This window comes from Ambystoma mexicanum, chromosome 8 (assembly GCF_040938575.1).
Source record: "Ambystoma mexicanum isolate Mex_15411 chromosome 8, UKY_AmexF1_1, whole genome shotgun sequence".
Lineage (NCBI taxonomy): Eukaryota > Metazoa > Chordata > Amphibia > Caudata > Ambystomatidae > Ambystoma > Ambystoma mexicanum.
The window spans coordinates 1607218893-1607239004 of record NC_090929.1 but is presented as its reverse complement, the minus strand read 5'-3'; the positions used below and the strand labels follow the sequence as shown (position 1 = coordinate 1607239004).

General features: G+C 49.8%; 1 protein-coding gene across 5 annotated transcripts in view; it reads right to left on the bottom strand.

Moving 5' to 3' along the window:
- The window catches only part of LOC138473240 (caspase-7-like), an 865808-nt gene that overhangs the window by 26719 nt on the left and 818977 nt on the right, over positions 1–20112 (bottom strand). The window lies entirely within an intron of this gene.

Below are 20112 nucleotides of genomic sequence, written 5' to 3'. Positions count from 1 at the left end.
GACTGCAGGAAATACTCGGACTCTACGTGGCCAGGAATTCAAAACATGTCTGCAAATTAGTGAATGCAGCCAAATCACATTACTAATAGGCACAGTAGGAATACTTCTCTTCACCACGGTTTTCAAACGTCGTTTTACTGAGTGTATTGCTAATGTTACATGTCAGCAAACACTATGCTTGGACATGTTAAGGCAAGCAAGGGGATTTTAATGGTGAGCTAGGGTAGCTGGGGTAGGAGTGAGCTAAACTGAAAGAGAGAATGGGTGAGCTCAGGTGGAAGGTAGTTGGCAGAGGTGAGCATGCTAGGCACGGATGAGCTATGATTCGTGGGGTTGCTATGGGGCGGGGTGGGCGGGTTGTTGGGTATAGCCAGCGGAGAGGTAGGGTGTGTGGATCTAGGTTAGGTGGGAAATGGTGAGGTAGAAAGGTGCCATTGGAGTGTGGTTGGGTAATGTGAAGTAGAGTCGGGTGGAGTAGGGTGGGGTGAAGTGGGGATGCATGGCGGTAGAGAGGGGTATGGTATTGAGCAGCGAGGTAGGGTGGGAGTAGGCAGGGGTGAAGAAAGGTGGGTGGGTAGAGTGGTGAGAAAGTAAGTGTGGGGATAGAGAGGTATGAGGAAGGGCTGGCGGAGGTAAAGAGTGGTGAGGAAGAGTGAGTGGGGTACAGCAGTGAGGAAGGGTGGGTCGGGGAAGAGGGTATGAGGAAGAGTGGATGGAGCAGGTGGGTGAGACGGGCGGGTGGGTTAGAGAAGGGCAAGGAAGGGTGGATGGGTGGGGGTAGAGAGGGGTGTGGAGGGTTAGGTGGGGTGGAAAGGGGTGTGGAACGGTGGGTTTGTGGGGTTGGAGAGTGGTAGTTAGAGATGGGTGAGGAAAGGTGAGTGGGGTAGAGGAGGTTGAGGAAGCATGGGTGGGGTAGATGAGGGTTGAGGACAGGTGGGTGGGAAGTGGTAGAGATGAGTGAGGAAGGTTGGGTGAGGTCAAAGGGTTGAGGAAGGGTAGATGGGTGGGAGTAGGAGGTGGTGAGGATGGGTGGAAGGGTGGCACAGAAGGAGGGGAGGATAGTTGGGAGGGTGTGGTAGAAGGAGGTGAGAGTGGGAGGGTGAGTGGGGTAGGTATAAAGAAGGGTGGGTGGGCGACAGGAGGGGGAGAAGTGGTTGGGGGTGAAGGGTTGGGCAAGAGTGGGTGTAGAGGGGTGAGAAAGGTTGGGGTAGAGGGCGAGGAAGGGGGCTGGTGATGGAAGTGGGGGCTAGGGGAGGACAGGGACAGGTATAGAGCAGGGGCAGTGCTAGGGTGGGGTGGGGAAGAGAGGGCAAAGGTGGGGGTATTGGAGTGGGGGATATAGTGTGGGCAGATGGCGCAATGCAGCAGGCTGAAGTGGAGGCTTGAGAGTGGAGGTGGTAGCTAGTTAGAATGCTGTGGAAGGTTAATTGTTGAGGTGGGGTGGAGTAGTGTGGTAGTGTGCAGTGGTGTGGTGGCTTGGAGTGGTAGTGTGGTGCAGAGATCTGGAGGTGCGGTGTAGAGTGGGGTTGTGTTGATGTGGGTGGTGTAGAGGTTTGGTATGAAGTGGGTGGTATAAAGTGGTGCTGTGGATTGGGGATGTGGTGGTGTGCTGATGTAGATTTGTATGGGATGGAGGGCGGAGGTGTGGTGGTATGGAGTAGGAGTATGGTAGTGTAGTTTGGTGTTGTGGGGGTGTGTGGAGATATGGTGTGAAGTGGTGGTGTGGAGGTGAGTGGTGTCCAGTGGTGGAGTGTCTGTGTGGAGTGTTGGTGCAGTGTTTAGAGTGGTGGCGTTCTGGCGTGGAGTGGTGGTGGTATGTAGTGGTGGTGGGGAGTGGTGTGCGGGTGTAGGGTGATTTGGTGGTTGGAGTGGTGTGGTGGTTCTATGGATTGGTGTTATGGTGGTTTGGAGCAGTGGAGTGAGGTGGAGTGATGGTTGATTCAGTGTGTGGAGTGGAGATGAGGTAGGGTGGTGGTATAGTAGTATGGAGTGTGTTGGAAAGGTGGTGTAGGGGCATGGTGGAGTGGAGCTGTGGTAGTGGAGTGGTCATGTGGCGTGGTGTTGTGCGGTTGTGGTGTGGGATGGCGTGTAGTGGTGGTGTTGTGTGGGGGCGGTGAGATAGCTGACAGGGAGCCAACCTAAATAAAACAGAGTGGGCCATATGCCTCTTCCGGCCAAGGCTACACTGCAGCATGCCTAGAAGGAGGGGGTGGCCTTGAGGTGTTGTCTGGTGATCATCCATTTGCATAAAACCAAAGAGCATTTTGGGAACATAAAAATGATCTCAGAATGGTATATTTGAAATATATTTGTGATATTGTTTATTCTCGCCTATCATGGTAATCCCTGAAATCACAAAAGAGTACTGCACATTGGAGTCGCTGCACATTTCATTTGTTACAACACTCACCCTAACAGTAAAAGGCCTGCACACCATATGGCCACTCCCCCCCCCCCACCACCACCGCAGGCCACGACCCCAGGCAAACCCTGCAACAGTAGGCGACATGCTCTTGCTTGCAGGTTGCCATTAGAGAAAGCAGATAGAGCACTCAGGCGATGACACCAGCCGCAGATAAAACAATGTGCCATTTGATGCCACAAGCATTGCCAGGTGCATGCCAACCAGACTCTGCTTCCTTAACACCGAGTTCTCTCTCTCTCTTTTACCTGTAGAAATGTTTGGCCATTAGGTGTGTTTACTCTGTGTTCACTCCTCCTTATCTGCAGCCTCGTGTAAACGCTGGAAACCAGCACCCTCGTTCTTTTGTTGTTTTAATGTTTTTATTGGCATTTAAACCGCAGAACTCAAACACCCTACCGAACAAAGAGGGTTCAGCAAGTGGACACAAGGTGAGAACAAAAACATGGAAAAAGCATCATCCTTGTAGCCCTTTGACCTTCTTAACCCGCTCCCAACATACCGCCCCCAACCCCCAGGTGTTAGCATTGCAACTAGTACTTCTAGTCCTTTCTGAGGCACGACATTGTGAGTTCAAAGGTTAAGCAAAGGACTCTAGTCATAAACTCTTCCTGGTAAGCCGTAATAGTGTCTAATCGTCCCATCTCAGATGAAGAAAAATTATCAAAGTTTCGGGGCTACACCCTTGAAGCTTGGCCTGGGCCGGCCTAATATCGTGATCACGTGCGATCCCTGCTTCACCGCCATTTTGAACAGTTTTCTAACAGCTGCAGAGCAAGATCATCCGCTGTGAGTAAGCAGATAGCAATAACAAATGTTCACATGTACCAATAGCGAAACCTCTGCCAGACCGGATCCCAGTTGCGCTTGCGCGTATGGTTACCATACCTCATGGTCTATGGGCGGCCCCACTGCAGCTCCCAAGGATCCTAGAGGCCCTCCTCTGTCCAGGACTTGCATCTCCCTATGTCAATGGCGGTCCCGCAGCTGGCAATCTCACGGGGGCCGCATGGCTGAAGGAGGGAACATCGCCTGCACTAGTGTGTCCCAGGCGGCTACATCTGCACTCACTTCTCTCATCTCACTATATACTGCTCTGCGCCAAGCGGTGGATTCGGCCAGTGCCCAACGCTTTAGGTCAGCCCACCAAGCTTGAATTCTGGGTCTTTCTGCTCACTTTCAAGCCATTGCGATGCTCTGTTTGGCTAACACGCTAAAGAAGTCTTTCATCTTTGTGAGGTGAGCTGTGTGTTCCCTCCCTCCTGGGTATAATTCCAACAGGTAAGCTTCTGGGGGCCATCTGTGCATCTGTATTCCTCCCCTGACCACCTTGTCGGCTATCCCCTGCCACAACCTTCCAATAACCGGACAGGTCCAAAACATAGGTGAGAAGTCAGCAACGTTATGTGTACAGCTGGGACGATTCAGTTTCCCTGTTCCTTCAAATCCAGGAAGAGAGCCAAGGGTCAAAAAGCCATTTTAACAATAATGTCAAGGAGAATCCAAACCAATCCAGAAAGAAGGACAAGGATCAAAAAGCCAGAAGAGCGTGTGCAAGAAGCACATAAGCAGCTGAGAAGCGCTGCTAAACCTTTGCTGGGTCCTTAAATAGTCTATGACGGCAAGTAGCTTTCTGGTTTGCGGTATCACGTGATTTGCCCAGGTCACGTGACCGCTTTGCAGCTTTGCTGAGGCTGGTGCGCCCGCTGGCGTAGTACAGCATCCTTAAGCCGCCATGGCAACTTCCAGCCCCGACACGGGATCAGATGGAAGTCCAGTGCCACTGACAACAAATGGGAGTGTGGTTGCTGCAACCAGCATGCCGGCGGAGCCCTGGGGAGCAAGGCGGGAAGTCGCTGTGACTGGAGCGGCTGGGAAAGCGAGTGCGTGACACCAGCTGACCAGAAATTGCAGTTGCTCTGCCAAATAATATAACTCAAAGTGGGGCAGTCAGATTCCACCATCGCTGTAGTCCCTATGCAAGGTGCTTAGTCTTTTTAACAGAGCCTGACCTGTTACCAGTCAGCCCCACCAACAGGATATTTGGGAAGTATGGATCCGGGGTTCCCATCATTTTCCAAGCCCTATGCCACAAATGTCTGCCTAGTTCAAGGAGTAAGGGGTGGTGCGGAAGCAGGGCCTCTCTGACCTGCAGGACCTCCTTAGGGAAGTACTGCCCCCCCAAAGAAATGCCCTCACCACTGAGTCCAAGTTAGTAAAAACCTCATTAGTTTTGATGCAGGGTATGTTAGCAAAGCGGTATAACAGAGTAGGTAGCACTACCATCTTAAAAAGGGCTGCTCTGCCTGCCAAAGACAAGGGCAGCTGCTTCCAGAATGACGTGGACTTTATAGCATGGTCTAGTATTATTGTGTGTGAGAATGTAAAATCATGCTTTAAATCGACTCCCAAATATCTGAAGGTGTCTGTGTTCCATTGCAATCGAATATTGGGCAGCTGGTTCTGGTGCAGAGCAATAAGATCCGCCAGCGGGAACAAGCAGGACTTATCAAGACTTATGTGGATGCCAGAAAGCTCAGCAAAATGGTCTGTTATATCCAAGATGTATGGCAGGTTAACCTCTGGCGTGTTAACATACAGAAGCATATCATCCGCGTACATTGAGATCAAGTGCCTAATCCCATCGATTAAAATTCCAGTCTCAACATATTCTCACCTTAAGAACACAGCAAGGGCGAGGGTGAACATCAGAGACAATGGGCATCCCTGCTTGGTGCCCTTGTGCAGCTCTCAAGCTCCGGACATCTGCTTCCCAGCTCCCACCCTGCAATGGGGTTTAGTAACAACAAGCCTAACCCACTTCAGAATCCAGCTCCTATGCCAAATTGCCACACAGCCTCATGCAGCCAGTCCCAACTTACAGAATCAAACGCCTTAACCTTCATCTATTGAAGACCTAGCTTATCCATCTTTAGGTGTTTGGTTCTGTCTATCACATGATGGAGTCCCCGCAAGTTCCACAAAGTGCTCCTGCTCGGGACACACCCCGGTTGATCAGTTTGTATCAGGTCTCCAATCAGAGCCTTTAGTTTGTTTGCCAATAAGACAGTGAGGATCTTGTGATCCCAGTTAACCATGGAGAGAGGCCTATAAAAGCCACAATCCAGTAGGGGCTTGCCGGATTTAGGTACAGGCACAATTATGGACTCTTCCCCAACTACAGGACAACTGACCTTCCTCATATGCCTCCTCTAACATCTCCAGAAGTCTAAGCACCAGCATGGACACGTATGTTTTATAAAATTCCTCTGGTAAGCCATCTGGTTCAGGGGTTTTACCAGACGGTAAGGACATTATAACTGTCTTGATTTCATCAACGGTGAGCGGGGCGTCCAGCATTTCTGTACGATGTCTAGCCCGGGCAAGTTTATCTGAGCCAAGACATCCTTGATATCGACCTCATACCCTTCCGAACCCACTGAGTACCTAATATCTGGAAAACACGTAATTAATCTCACTCTGGGTTTTCACTATTTCTCCTTCCACATCATGAATGGCACAGTGATTTCCCGTGGCCCATCTCTGCGACACAGCCACGCCAGCAGTCTGCCTGACCTGTCCCATTACACATGCAAGCTCTGTGTGTATTTGTCAAATTCAAATTTGACCAGCCATTACCATTCTATCAAGCATTTTGTACGCAAAGCTGTTAAGTCCTGAACCTCCTCCCCTGCCCAAACCTCACCTTGTTCTGATTCTTCAATTGCTGCCTCTGTGTTTGATAGGGCCTCCAGTATTTCCTTCCTGCGTCCCCCCCATCTTGCCAATAGCTTACCCTCTCAGTACAGTCTTAAAGGCATCCGATAAAGTACTGGTTTTCTCTACACCACCTGGGTTAGCCTTGAAGTACCCCTCTATCTTCTCCTCAAGATAATCCCTGAACACACCATCTTGTAAGGCTTCCACGCGATGCCGCCAGGGAGGGATCAGCTGTCTAGACAAAGACCTCAGCCATATCGCTATCAGCGGGGCATGATCCGAGAGGACTTTAGCTTTGTATTCTATGGCTGGTTACTCCCCCAAAGTATCTTGCCTGGTAAAAATGTAATGGATGCAGGTGTGTACACTGTGTGGCTCCACATAGCGTGAATAGCCTCGGGTGCTCCCGTGTAGTCTTCTTCAAATATCCACTAAGTCTAACCAGCAGAGAACCTAAGGCCCTGGCCGGGGGGGCTGGCTTCCGGTATGTATCATCAAATCTGTCCATAAGGGGGTTGAGTGTACAGTTAAACAAATTCACACAGCCACACTGTATGCTGTCACTCTGGAATAGAGGGAGTTAAAGAAGGCTGTGGCGTCGTTGTTGGGGGCATACGTATTAATGATGGACACCTCACTATGTTCAATTAACCCGTGCACCAGCACCATTCTATCTTCGTCATCATGTTTGGACTCAATCAGCTGAAAAGGGACAGATGGTGCAACCCATGTAAGGACACCTCTAGCATACGTCTAGAAAGGGGAACCATAACATTTCCCACCCCACTTTCTGGATATCACTTTTTGTCTGTCTGCTGTGAGGTGCGTTTCTTGGAGTAATTCAGCCTTCCTAAATAGGTATTGAAGCCCCTCACATTCTGGGTGACTATTTTCAAGCTACCAGCTGTTCTCTTGCTCCCCCCGGGTCCCACTAGTTTCCACAGACTACTGCACCAATGCAGGGCCCCCCAAGTCTTCCGCAGGACCAATAAGATTGGCTGAGACCCACGTGTGCAGCCACTGTTCGTCTGATAACATGCTTCTTGACCATGTGGATCTGCAGAAGTCTACTTAAGTAGTAGACCTGCATGTGCTTTGTCTCTCAGTGCAACTTTGATAACTTTCAAGCAAGCCAGTGAACAAAATGAACACATCCTTCAAAAGGTGTTGAAAAAAGGAGATTAAGGGAGAACCTAACAAAAAACGTCTCCCAAACCATAAACCAATAGCCCAATAGCACAACTCATATTCGGGCCCCTCTGCCTCTCCCGCCCCCTTCCTCCCCTTACTAGGGTAGCGTACAGCAGCGTGATGCTTCTGGGGGCCATGTGTGCATCTGTATTCCTCCCCTGACCATCTTGTCGGCTATCGCCTGCCAGAAGCTTCCAATAACCGGACAGCTCTAACACATGTGTAGGAAGTCAGCAACGTTATGTGTACAGCTGGGACAATTCAGTCCCCCTGTTCCTCCAAACAGTGGTATCCTGTGGAGGGTCAGGTAAACCCTGTGTGTGACATACAGTTGAGTCAGTTTAAATCTGGAGTTCCTGGAGACCTTTTTAGTATATAGTAGCGCTCTTGACCATTCCTCCTCTGTGAATGTCTGACCCAGATTCCTCACTACGCCCAAATACATCAGGAATTGACCATTGAGTATGCCAGAGCTTTGCTTCAGTGTAATGAAGTCCATTCAAACTTAAAACGGGCATCTGAAACTGAGCATCAATTGGGCGTCACAGCAATTGGTGCAGGCAGCCGTCCAAGCCCTTCTTCTTGTTCTTAAGACTCTGAGTGTCCATCTCCCACGTTCTGCTACTTTGGCATTGTGTAGGAAAAGGGTCAGTCCAGTGCTTGTCATCGGGGTGTTGCAGAGCATTGTTCCCCCCGTCCGGGAGCTGTGCGATCCCTAACGCCTCTATCCTAGCTGTGTCATAAAAAAGTGTGACCTGCTATTGTGAAGCACCTTGAGCTTTGCAGGTTAGATGAGCATGTGCTTTCCCTGCGTTGCTGTTCCGTGGCGGGACCGAACATTGCCCTGCGCCGCTGCACCAGTACTGTTTAGTCCAGGTAAATTGTCAGCATCGCTGACGCTCACTCAATGCTCCCACCATCTCTGGAGAAGACCAAGATCCTTTCCCTATCTTTATAATTCATTATTCTCGCAATCAAATGTTGGTAGTGCTTGCCTGCACTTGAGTTTCAACGGTTGCTATCCGACAAAGCGCGTACATTTTGCCTTAGCAGTCCAACATCCACAATGAGCACATCCACTTTCTGTTCCAGGGATGTCTTCAGCGTTGCAATTGCTGCAAGCATATGGCTTTCGCCCTGCTGGCTAATTTATGGTGGAGCCGGACTACCTCGGCTGCTACACGCGGCTGCATTGTGCCAGCTCCATCCTTTTGCGTAAAGGCCGGCTGGTATGGAAGTCTAAAGAAAAGCAATATAAGATCAAAATCATTGAGGCAAAGAAAGCATTCTAGAACGACCAAATCAGCCTAGCTGGAGACGAGACGAAGGAACTCTTTTGTCTCTTTAGATCATGGGAACAACCCACTGCATCTAGTCCATCTATCATACCTACAGCCGATAATTGTGATCGAGTACAGAAGGCCTTTGCGGACAAACTATCTAAAGCACAAGATAAAATTAAGAAGGAAGCTTTGGCATCCCCGACACTTAATCAAATCCCAATCGAGACACAAGAAATAAGTGTTAATCCATCAAAAAACCTTATTATTCAGACAGCTGCAACTGTAGCTTCACCAGACTCGCCTGCAGGATTCAGTTTCAAGGAAACCACCATAGCTGATATGCTAAGTATACTTAAAACTATGCACCCTACCAACTGTCCGGGAGAACTGCTCCAGTCAAAATAGATATTAGAACACAAGGAACTGTTTGCTCCTTTCCTTTGCAGATTTGCGAATTCCTCCTTTCAGACTGGGGTTGTTCCCCAGTCAATAATAAATGTAGCAGTTACACCTTTGCTAAAAAAAGTAGGATTAGAACCCGCTGATGCAGCTAACCTAAGACCCATAACAAACACTTTATTTTTTCTTAAGTTCATAGATAAAGTAGCCACCACTCACCTACATTCCCACGTACAGACTGCTGGCATTTTGCATGTGAAACAATCAGGTTTCAGGAGTTATCATGGCACGGAGAGTGCACTCCTGGACCTTCAGACGCAAATGCTTTCCAAATTGGAACATAGCAAGTCAGGCCTGCGGATGCTGTTAGATTTATCGGCAGCCTTTGACTTGCTAGACCAAAAAATATTACTTGATCGTATGCAAACTGTTGGGGGCCTTTCTACGGATGCCATCACTTAGTTGAGATCCTTCTTGGAGGGCCGTCAGTCACGAGTACATTGCAGTGACAGTGCCTCTGGGTCACAAACCATAACATGTGGAGTACCTGAGGGGGCATGTCTTTCCCCCCTGTTGTTTAATATCTATATTCTCCCCCTCTGTAGTGACCTAGAATTACTACAGTTATTTTTCTGTAACTACGCCAACGATTTCCAGTTGGCCCTTGACATTACTGGTGATCATGAGAAAGACCAATGAATGCTGGAGGTGGTTTATCATATTATAAAATGCTGGATGTCGACAAATTGGCTCAGCCTAAATGCAACCAAGACCGAGCTTATGCTATTTGGCCCTTGGCAGGCCCAAGTTAAGCTAGGCAAAGAGTATGCCAGTTTCACTATAGACGGCAGCCAAATCAGTGTAGTACAGAAGGTAAAGATCCCAGGCACATACATGGATAATGGCTTGGACTGTGAAGCTCACGTAACAGCCATTACCACCAGTACTAATTACCACCTCAAAGTACTCAGGCAAGTAGCACCACTGGTCTCAATTGAGAATCGCACGAAACTCGTGAGAGCAGTGATACCCCCTCGTGTGGATTATTGTACGCACTTCTAGAAGATGCTAATAAGGCCGATGTTAAACATCTACAGAAAATCCAGAATGCAGCTATACGTATCATCTTTCAGATGAAGCGTTCGGAGCCAACTACCACAGCACGGAAAAAGCTACACTGGCTCCCAGTAGGAGCAAGAATCCAGTTTAAACTGCTAACCATATGCCATAAATGCATATTTGGCAATGCACCTACCTACCTGAAAGACAAAGTTAATATTTACCAGCCTAAAAGGAATCTAAGATCAGCAGAGTGCTCCCAAATGGTTTTGCATTAGGTAAAACGAGCCCACTGCTTTGGTCGGGCCTTTCATATTCAGGGAGCCAAGGCATGGACTGCCCTACCCTAGTTGCGTAAAATTGAAAATCATCTTGCTTTTCGGGAGCAATTGAAAACTCATCTTTTTAACTAGTATAAACACCTGTAAGTCACCTTTGTCATCTACCTGTCTCTCGGCGCGGTATAAGCATAGTAACATAACATAACATAACAAGGCCTCCAGAACTGTTTGCTTGGGCTCCCCGCTGTGATGCTTTGTAAGGAACTCATGGTGGCAACACTATAGACAGACACAAGTGAACACAGGTCAAGGGTGTTTATTAAACTGTTAATGCAGGATGGAAAAATGTCTAATCTAAACCTAAATCTAAGATGGGAGCAAGCGCCGACCATCAAACGAAAAATAAGGCAGTCACTGTGGCTTTGTGTCAAAATTAAAGAGCCTATACTGAGAAAAACCTATTGCCAATTCCTTACAAATAATTACAACAAGAGTGTGGGATAAGCGTTCAATAAAGAAAGAAGTGTTCACAAATAATAAGTCAGGATGTGATTGCCAGCGTTCTCCCTTCCCCACGTTTTCAGCACGGGACAATGCTGGACCTTGGAGCACAGCACACACTCGAGCTTTCTCAGCACAAGCCGACAGTTCCATTCCAGTTATCAGGTTCTGCGATGGATAAGTCTCTTCAATAAAAAGTCTCTTACCTTCGAGGGCCTGATGTGGTCCACAACAAACAAACAAACAAACAAACAAAAAGTTCCTTTCTCAATGGACTTTGGGTGAGGACTTCTCACCCTTGATCTCCCTCGACCGGGCTCGGACCCACTTGACAAGGGGGACCATTCACTTCCCCTGGTCTTCCAATGCTTCTCACTTTTACAGGTCTTAATGTCTTTGTATCAGGCTTCGCCTTCGATTGTCGACTCCCCTCTGCCTGGGTTCACTCTCACCAACTTTTATATACAGTTCACCATGGGACTTCAGACTTCACGCCTTCTCATTAGCATCCCTCCGCCGGGTTCACTCTTGCCAACTTTTAACAAACAGTTCATGTACTCGTTTTCACCATGCAGGATTAATTTCCCTTTCTTTGATACTCGTTGGTCGGTCAAATACTTTCAACGGTACATAGGATTTTACAATACCCTGTATGACCACTTTGACCTCTCTTCGGTTGTATACGAATTGTTCGTTTTACAACTGTTCGAATTACAATTGACCTTTTCGCAATTGACCGAATTGTGACGGTCAATTGTAACATATATGTGGGGGGAAACCCCCCACAACGCCCCACCCAACGCCAAACCCCCCAAAACCCCTATATATATATATATGGTCAATTGTGAAAAGGTCAATTGTGACCCTTTAAATTCGGTCAATTGTTCATTCAAACAATTGTAAACTAACAATTTGGGTAATACCCTCTCTTCACCTCTTCCCAAGGCCTTCTGGTTACAGTAGTCTCTTATCATCGGGTAATCGCCCAGTTTCCTGCGTGAGCACCCACGTGGTGCCGGTCGCCTCTGTTATGGGTTTTCCCCTCCTTTTATCAATAGTTCCTTTCAAAGTTCAAATCAGCTCTTGCTATTTTTCTTTCAACACAGTTTGGTTTCTTATCGACTCTCCCCTCGACTCACCGGCTGTAATGAACCGCTTGGCTTTCTTCTCCTTCGAGTCAAGGTTTGTACCACTGAGACAAGGGTCTCTTCCCGGCTTGGTTATCAGCAGAGGAGGGTCTTGCGTACCGTAGACATCTGCTGACACACACGCTGGCCTTTGTTTGCAGTCTTATGTTTCCGATTGCGGAGGTTTCACGGGTTGGGATCGGAAAGGGCAAGGTCACGTTTCTCCTTGTCACCCTCTCGGTATTCGCCTCCTACGCCTCCTCTTGAACTGCCGTGCTGAGTCAGCCCTCATGTCATGCGGTCTGCCTTGCTTGTCCTGTGCTCTCGTGCTCCATCTTGTATCCCTGTGGGGAACGGAAAGGTCTGTCAGGTGTGTGTGGTTCTGGCCAATTGCCTGCCTTTGCCTGACCCTTATATTGGGATATGTCAGGTAAACGGCTCTGGTGTTAGTCCATTGTCTTTTGTGTTGTGCAAAAGTGTTCGTGTCGGAAAAGGGGGGGGCACTATTTTGGAATATCCTACATGGTAGGATGGGGAAAAGGTGTTGAAAGCAGGGGATACCGCGTCTCACCCGTCGGTATCCCACTCCCACTCCCCAAGGACCACCCATCCAGGTGATCCTCCCTCACTGGTCCACCCCCAGGAACTGGATGCAATAGCGATGGCCGTGTCCTGGTCACCTGGATGACAGATCCCTGGGGCCAGCCAGGGATATACCTTGAGGTTTCTCACATGCTTATGAGGCATTTGTGACAAGATGGGGGCACAGCATATGAGTGAACAAATGTAAGCAGTGCTGCAGTGACATTACATGTGTCCAAAGAGTGATGAGTAAGACGTGTTCCCTAGATCCGGGAGGCAACACGTACACTGTCAGAGCAGCACCTTGTCTCCCCAGGTGAGTCCAACCCAAGTGCCCCTCCCCCAAGAGCACTCCTGGTCAGCAGTGTCAGCCTCTCAGCTTGGCCAACAAACCAACCAGGGTCGCTTCATATCCATGCCGCCCTCATCCACTGGAGCCAGAAGCGCAGCCAGCTCTGTCCCAAAGGGTGGGTTCTGCTTGTGCACACATCACAATCCCTGATCTACAGTGTATCAGCCCTCTACAATTCCTCTCTCCTCGGGCTGATCACTGGTACTGGTATCATGGGGGTGGTTCAGAGAGGTGCTCACCGGGCAATCTCGAATACAGCACCGCGTTTGCCAGTGTGCCTGGAACAAGGCTGCCGAGGGCCATCACATCAGGGGCACCAATATTCACCCCAGGACTGTGCCGCACACCGAATAGTGGGAGTACGAGGTGGAGGTATTATCAATGTTCGGAAATTCTTGCAGCTGTTATTTCAAGGGACTGTACTTATCGTGTGCTCCAGGGCCTGTGTTGCTGCATCAGGGCAGTCCACAAGGGTGTCCAGCAGGGCTCAGACAGGCAGACCAGCCCTTGAGTAGACCTACACACATCCAAATTCAGCTACAGCGCCACTTCAGATACTTGAGGGACAACACACCTTCATCTCAGGCATCAGGCACGATCGCCGGAGCGGGACGGCCCCTCAGAGACGGCATCCACCGCCAGAGGGGCCCAGGCTGTGACGTGTGGCACCCTCCTGCCTGCAGCCTGGAACCCGGCACACCCACACCAACCGATGCCTTCACTCCTCATCACCCCTTAGGACCGCACTGCTGCACTCCCACAGCCAACCCCATGACACGCTCAGCTACAGCGTCTGTTCGGTGGCCACACCACAGGCAAAGTCAGTATCCCTCTGGTCATAAAGGGACGCTCCCTGCCGATGTAGCCAGATCCTCTGGGTTTCCCACGGCTCACCGCAAAATGGCAGCCGCCGTCTTGTTTGCGACAATCTTATCTTCTTGCTACTCAGTTCTCCGCTGACTGACGTAGGTTGGTGACAGTCCAACGCGGTACAGGTCTATGTGTGTCTGACCCCCTTATACTTAAAATTCAACAAAATGAGGCAATGCAAGCTAGTTTTAGAAGGATAATGCGGTAGCTCAACGGAAAGGCAGCCTCACTGCATGGCTGCTGGCCACCCCCCCCCCCCTTCAGCACCATAGTAAACATGCGCCTGGGGATCAGATCATTACACTGGCCAAGGAAATGTTTCATTTCCGGAATATACTGGTATTTGCTGCAAAATGAGTGTGCGAATGATGGCCTGTGTAGCAGCCACAATAGCGGATCTCTGCTGTGCACTGAGCACAAGGTACAGCTAATTTAGACTCAATGGCCCTCATTACAACTCAGGCGTTAAGGGTTTAACGGCGCCGTCAGCGCCGTTAACCCTTAACGCCTGATTACAAGTGTCCCTTTGCGGGTTGGTGTTTAACGCCTGCTTTTAGCAGGCGTTAAAAATCCAACCCGCAAAGGGACTTTGGAGCTAATTACGGCACCGTAATTTACGGTGCCGTAATTAGCGCCTTCCCCATTCCCATTATGCCCTATGGGGGCAAAAATGGGAATGGGGAAGGGCAAATGGTGAATGGGGAATTACCACCCCACTCACCTTGGAATGGGGCGGTAATTCCGCCATCCACCATGGCGGAATCGTAACCTTAGCGGCATGGACCATGGTGCTAATAGCACCATGGTCCTCCGCCAAGGTTGTAATGAGGGCCGATGTATTCATGGAAGGCACGGAAACCCAGCAAAACTCTGGGATCCCCTGTCTTTCACTGCATGTACTGAGTCACTGCTCCAGCTCTGCCGTGTGAGGAGATGGATCAAAAACGACATAAAAATAGCCAAATAGTTGTACCACCACTCAGAGGAATTAACCGTAACATGCAAAGTTATATAATCCTATTGTTAGCCCAAAGCATTTAAATAACCCTGTAACAGTTTAAATGCACGTTTTAAAAGCAGTTATGTAGTTACAAATTTAAATACATTTGTATATCTCCATTACATGAAGTACAATGCTTAGTCAAATGTCTTGCTTTGTGAAGGCGCATCCAAGGCTGGAAGACAGGGACCTTGCTATCCCTGTACGTCCATTGTGTTGTGTGTTTGAACTTCTCCACTAGGCCATGTAAAGTCTGATGACTCTGGGCCTCATTACGACCCAGGCGGACTTCGCGGTGCTAAATGCACCGCGAAGCATGGCGGAAAGCCGCCGATAGCGCCATGGGGGTTGGCGGATTTTCCGCCCCATTCCGACCTTGGCGGGGCGGTAAATCCCCAATCCCCATTCTGCCCTTCCCCATTCCCATTTTTGCCCCATAGGGTATAATGGGAGTGGGGAAGGAGTTAATTACGCCACCGTAAAATACGGTGGCGTAATTAACAACGAGGTCCCGTAGCGCCATGGTTTTCTCCGCCTGGTAAAACCAGCCGGAAAAGGCCGCCATGGCGCTACGGGAACTCGTAGTATGGCGGAGAGGTACGCCATGCACTACGCTGGCGTAAAACCCTCTCCGCCAGGGTCCTAATGAGGCCCTCTGTGTCTAATGGGTATCAGCTAAGGTAGTCTGTATTGGCATGTAGACACCCTTCCGTATCAACTACAGAAGAAGGGTACAGTCGGGAGGGAGATTCGATCAATGATTTCTTAATTCTTGGCTAGCCACACCAGAGGCACATGGTCCGTGGCTAGCATAACCTGTCTGCTACTTAGATAGTATTTAAGCGCATCTAGGGCCAAGGTAGCATAGGTAAGCTCTCAGTCACACAATTTGAGACTGTTAAAGAGTATTGACTGCTCTTCTCCATTCCTAAACTAGGAGAGATCAGTCCCATGCCCTACATTGAAGGCGCCAGTCTGCGGTAAAGTTCCTTTAAAGTCAGGCGTTATCAGGAGGGGAATGGCAAAGGGATTGTTGCAACCTCCCCAAAGCCTCTTCTGCTGCTGTCATCGTCTGAGTTGAATCTGCCTGCTCCCCTTGAGCTCGTTGGGCAGCGGGGCTGCCAACGTTGAGAAGCTCAGAATATACCTCCTAAAATGTCAGGCTACTTACCCACCTTGAATTCAACATATATTTATTATTATAAATTATATATGACCATGGACATAGGGAGATGACACTCGCAGAAGGGATTGCTGTAGACTTTGGAAAGCTTCATAGACATTTCACATATGTGTTGCCCAAATCTTGCTATCAATGGTGATATCATCTAGCATTTAGCATTTATATAGCGCTACGAACCCTCGGGTATCTGAGCGCTGCCTATTATTTTTCAAAATATTTATTTTAAACAAACAGGATAAGATGATACAAAACTTAATCAATCACGACATATGGTACAGAAGCAATACAGTTGGTTGCTCTTCCCTCCCCTCCCCATGATCTTAATGTTCCTCTACCTGGCCCGGCTGCGAATTATCGTTCCGTAAGGTTCTCCTGGCTAGTTGGGGCTTGTATGTCAGGGCTGGATAATTCTGGTCAAAGTCCAGGATCGGGCCCCAGATGTTCTCGAAGCGATGTAGGCGGCCTGCCCCAGCAGCCGTCACCTTCTCCGCAATTAAGATGTCCCAAATTTTAATCCACCAAAAAGGCATTAGTGGTCCTTCTGCGGTTTTCCAAGTGCGGGCAATTACATTTCTGCCTGCCAGTAGACATTGGGACAGTAGTTTGGCCATAGGGCCAGATCTAGGGTAGATCCCGGGGACCGGGGCTCCCAGGAGGATGGGCTCGGGCTCCAGGGGAAGTCGTATCTGAGTGATGTCTGCAATTGTTGCTAAGCATTGTTTCCAAAAGGTCTGGGCCCTCGGGCAGGACCACCACATATGAAAGAAAGACCCTACTTGGCCGCATTGCCTCCAACAGTTCGGGTTAAGGGTAGGGTTCATATGGTGTAGTCTCAGGGGGGGATAATACCAGCGCAGAAGGATCTTGTATGCGCCCTCTCTGTTCGTAATGCAGGATGAAGAAGTGTGTGCCCGCGACCAAATGTCAACCCATAGCTGGTCCTCGATTAGGTGGCCTAGGTCCGCCTCCCATTGGGCCATGTATCGGGTTTTAGAGGTTAGGAAGTCATTTTGGAGGCGTTTGTATAGAGTGGAAATTCTCCCCCTGGTTGGGAGGTCATTTAGGGTCAGTTAAATAGCCGTGGGAGAGCGGGTGGCGGCTTGGCGGGTCTGTGGATGGGAGCACCAGTGGCGCAGCTGAATGTACGTAAATCTATCCTGTTCCTGAAGCTGGAAGAGTTCTTCACAACGCCCAAAGGTGCAGGGTTGTCCCCCTTCGAATAGTTGCCCCAGGGTCTCCAGGCCTCCCGCAATCCAGGCTCCGAAGTTCCGGGTGGACCAGCCAGGGGAGAAAGCTGGGTTCAGGAACACCGGGGAGAAAGGGCTGAGTCCCACTGGGGTTTTCTTTTGTTTCAGCGCTTTATCCCAGACAGCAATAGTATGTTTGGTGGTCCTCAGGAGGTTCTGCCACAGTCGGCGCTCGGAGGGATTGATGTGCGGAAGAAAACGTAGCGGGAGCGGTAGTTGCGCCTGTTCGAGGTCCACCCATCTCGGGCGGTTGGTAAGTGTCTGCCATGATCGGATGCAGGCGAGTTGGGCCGCCATTTGATATTTTTGTAGATCTGGAACTCCGAGGCCACCCAGTCTAGCGTTGCCCAGCATCGTGGACCTGGGGATTCTGGGCTTCCTCCCTTTCCAGATAAACCGTGACATTTCCTTTTGTAGCTTCTGAAGAGCAGGTGCCGGAATTGGTACTGGAAGCGAAGCGCAGGCATATAGGAGCCTTGGTAGCAAGTTCATTTTACAGGCCGTGATGCGGCCCATCAGTGAAATCTCTTGTGCCGCCCACCGCTTTAAGTCTGCCTCGAGGTCCGTGAACAGTGGGGGAAAGTTTGCTCGATAGACTTCCCCAGGGTCAGCTGGGATCTGGACACCCAAATAACTGATGCTCTTAGTCGTCCATTGTATCGGACATAGTGGGGCCAGATCCTCCCGGATCTCTCGGAACAGGCCCACCCCCATGGCAAGCTGACTTCCGGAAGTTGATAGCAAAGCCCGTGACCTTTCCATAGCTCTCTATCTCAGCTAGGGCCTGAGGGAGGGAAGTACGAGGCTCCGTGATGGTTAGTAGGACGTCATCCGCGTAGAGGGCCAGTTTGTGATGTGTTGCATTCGATTGGAAGCCCTTAATCGCCGGGTTTCGCCTGATCCGTTGGGCGAATGGTTCCATAATTAGTGCGAAAAGCAGTGGCGATAACGGACAGCCCTGTCTGGTTCCGCAGGTCAGGTCGATAGGGGGGGAGAGGATGCCATTGACTCTGAGAAGGGTCTTGGGCGCTGTATAGTTAGCCAACGTCATGGCGCAGAACTCCGGACCAAAGCCAAAGGCCTCGAGGGTAAGTCTCATGAAGTTCCAGTCCACCTTGTCAAATGCCTTAACTGCATCCAGGGCCAGAAGCACCAGCTCCTGGGAGTATCGGGAGGCAAGCTCCACCAAGTTCAGAGCTCTACGAATGTTATCAGCGGTAGAGCGGTGTGTGATGAAGCCACTCTGGTCGGCGTTGATTATCTTTGGTAAAATCCGGGCCAGGCGGGTTGCTAAATTTTGGAGTAAATGTTGGCATCTATATTGAGCAAAGCAATCGGTCTGTAGGACGCAGGATTCGTCGGGTCACCGCCAGGTTTGGGCAGCAAAACTGTGATGGATTCTTGCATCGACGGGGTTATAGTGCCTGTGTTCCTGAATGAATTAAACAGCTGTACCAGAGGTGGCAGGAGTTGGGGTTTGAAGACTTTATAAAACTTCGACGTATAGCCGTCTGGGCCTGGGGCTCGGGATTTAAGGGATTTTATCGCCTCATCGACTTCCTCAGTGGAGATTGGGGCTTCCAGCGAGTCCCGAGCTACGTTTTTCAGTCGGGGGAGCGCCGCCTTTTGCAAGTATTCCCTCTGTTCTTTGACGTCTCGGGCCGGGGCGGTCATCACTTGGGTCAGGTGGGTCGATGCGATTTGAAGCTTGTCGTGGTCCGAGTATTGAGTCTTGCCCTGCTGATCCCGAAGGCCCACAATTGTATTATTCCTTCTTGTCTTAGCAAGTTTAGCCACCAGTAGCTTGTTTGCTTTGTTGTTTTTGGCATAGTAGAACTGTTTAGCCTTCGTCATTTGATGGGCGGTATGTTCAGCGTAGTGTGCTTCAATTTTCTTTTTTGTTATTCGGAGGGCTCGCTGCGTTTTAGGGGTCCAGCCCTTCTCCTTATGGATCCTCTCCGCCCTCTCGAGTTCCTCTTCAAGACCCTGACGAATCTGTCGTTTATGCCTATGATAGGCTACCCCTTTGGCAATCAGTTCTCCCCGCACCACTGCCTTCATCGCATCCCAGTTGTTGGCTAAGGAGGTATCTCCGCTAGAGTTTTCTTTAAAGAAGTTGTTGTTCGCGGTTGCGATTGCGTCTCTGAGTGGCATCTCATTAAGGATGGGATCATATAGAGTCCATCTACGCCTCTGGGGCTCCGGGGGTCCCTGGACTCGGATTTTCAAGGTTACCGGGGCGTGGTCGGATAGGATTCTGGAGCCTATAGTTACCTCTTCAGTGAAAGCGAAGATCTGCGGAGATATCAGTAGGAGATCTATCCTAGAGAATGTCCGGTGAACATAAGAATAGAAGGAGAAATCTTTTTCAGATGGGTGGAGTACCCTCCATGAGTCCACCACTCCAAGGGTTCTAAATAATCGCAAAAGAGCTAAAGCCGTGGTGAAGTCCCCGGCGGAGGGTGGATGCGATTTGTCTTTTACGGGGTCTGGGACCCCATTAAAGTCCCCACCGATCACTATCTGGCCCTCCAGAAAGGGAGAGAGGGTTGCGGTTAGCAAATCATAGAAGGGTGCTTGGCCAGAATTCGGTGCGTACACGGAAACCAAGGAGAACAGCTGTCCCGATAGCAGGCATTTCACTGCTATGTAGCGTCCCTCCGGGCAGCTTATGGAGTCCAGAATCTGGGGATTCAGTCCCCTCCGGAACAAGATTGCTGTACCGCCCCGCTTGGAGCTTCCAGATGCGAAGAGTTGCTTTGGAAAGTCGCGAGAGTGTAGGCGGCTGAAGTCTGCCGGAAGCAGATGAGTTTCCTGTAGCATGGCCACATCGGCAGAGTCATTCTGAAGTTTTTGTAGAATTGATTTGCGTTTAGGCGGTGAGTTCAATCCCCT